We start from the raw sequence: 2,028 nt of genomic DNA on the forward strand, positions 1-2,028 counted from the left end.
TGCGGGGGTCCTGGGGGAACCTTCACAAGAGGGATGGGCCTGTGGGCCAGCGACCAGGACAGAGGGGGCCCCTGCTGAGGTGTGCTCAGGGAACCAATGGGCCCACGGTGCACACGTCACACACAGGTCTGCACACGGTGCCCCCCACGGTGCACACGTGACACAGAGGTCTGCACCCGGAACTGCCCACGGTGCACACGCCACACACAGGTCTGCACCCGGGACCGCCATGAGCCAAAGCTGACTCCAAGGAGCCTGGTCACGTTGGACACGGCCACTTGCTCTAAAGCCACCACCACAGCCACCCATGGCTTGTCTGTCCCCTGGTGGGCACCCACTCCTCATAGTGGAGGCTCGGACCCTCGCTGCCCGTCCACACTGCCCGTCAGCATCTGACTGCTTCCCCTCCAAGCTCATTATCTTACTTCTGTTCCTTGTTTCGGGGAGTAAACCAAACCACGTCAGCAGCCCTGGTGGCGGCTGATGACATGTCAGCTGCATGGCACACCCCCCGGGCCCTCTGCGACCTGCCCTTGATCTCCCAGGCCCAGGGCCTCACACTGTTCTCTACACCCCCTGAGCCACCAGCCCTCAGGCCATTGGTCCCACTGGTCCTTACACTGAGTGCTCCTTCTGCTTGGAACGCTGCTCCCCAGATGCCCTGTGTGCCCCCAGTTCACACGCTCTTTCCTCCAGCCTCTCCAATAAGTCACCACTATCTCTTTTCCCTGGTAACTCAAGTCCAACGACTCTCTCACTGTTGGGGTGTTATGTAGGCCTAGCCCTCCCCTGGGTCGCAGATGGGTGGGGTGAGGTGCTGTCTGTCCACTGCACCCTGAGCCCCGCACCGAGGACAGTACCCATGAAGGGTGCTCACCTGGCCTCTCTTATGACCCCCTGGAGGGAACAAGTCAATCCACGCCAATTCTGAGCAGCCCCAGGCCTTGGGGTGGCGCTGCCCCCCGGCGCCTTCCGTCTGCCTTCTCCACAGAAGCACAGCCCAAGCCTTTGCCGTCAGTGGTCGGGGTGAGCGGGACCTCACGCAGGGCGGCCGCACTGTGGGCTCCTGACCTGGAACCCGCCTTCCTCAGCCCCAGGGGTTGGAGGACTGAGCCTACAAAGGGACAAGGTCAGCCTTTCAGTCCATCGTGGTCGGTGGGGGCCTCTCTGGGAAGCCTGGCACTGGGGACAGCCCCTGGGACAAGGGTCACACTAGTCAGGGTCAAGCGTCCAGCATCATGACTCACCCCAAACCCAGCCCAGCAGAGCGACACTGCACACAGGCCCTCGCTGCTTCTGTGCAGGACCAGCCCCCTGGTCCTCACGCAGACCCCAAGGCTGGTGTGGGGGCCAAGACAGAGAGGGACAGAAAGGACCTGTTCCCGCCAACTGGTCTTGCCAGGTCCCTGCTTCCTCTCACCCCAAGACAGCTAGTATTTACTGAACACTGCTGCACCCTTGTGGCTTAATGGGCGATGTGCTGAGCTCCTGACAGAAAGGCTGGCAGTTCAAACCCACCGGAGGCTCCGGTTAGGATGCCAACTTCAGGAACCTGCTGGAAGGTCTTCTCGAGTGGGAATCGCTTGTCCACGGTGGGCTGTCTTTCCCTGGTGCACTGTGAGCTAGTGGAGCTCTGGTAACATGGTGGCTGAAGGATCTGTTAGTCATTCTGTATCGTCGAGTCAGAACTGGCCTGTAGCTGACCCTTCAGTGGGTTTTCAGGGGCAGTTTAACTGCAGGGAGGAGACAACTGGTGGATTTGAACTGCCAGCCTTTGAGATGACAGCACAGCTCTTACCACTGGCCACCAGAGCGCCCTAAAGACTGACCGAGGTCTCGGGAAGGGGCGGCCGGCGCCATGTCTGATCATGCAGGGGGTAAGAAGCAGCCCTGAAGGGGAGCTCTGGTGGCCTAGTGGCAAGAAGCTGCACTGCAATCCCAGAGGTACACGGTTCGAATCCACCAGATGCTCTGCCGGGGAAGGAGGGGCAATCTCCTCCTGTACCAGTCAGATCTCATTTGACGGTA

The sequence above is a fragment of the Elephantulus edwardii genome, unplaced genomic scaffold (genome assembly GCF_000299155.1).
Source record: "Elephantulus edwardii isolate Elephantulus edwardi_28Jun2011 unplaced genomic scaffold, EleEdw1.0 scaffold00048, whole genome shotgun sequence".
NCBI lineage: Eukaryota > Metazoa > Chordata > Mammalia > Macroscelidea > Macroscelididae > Elephantulus > Elephantulus edwardii.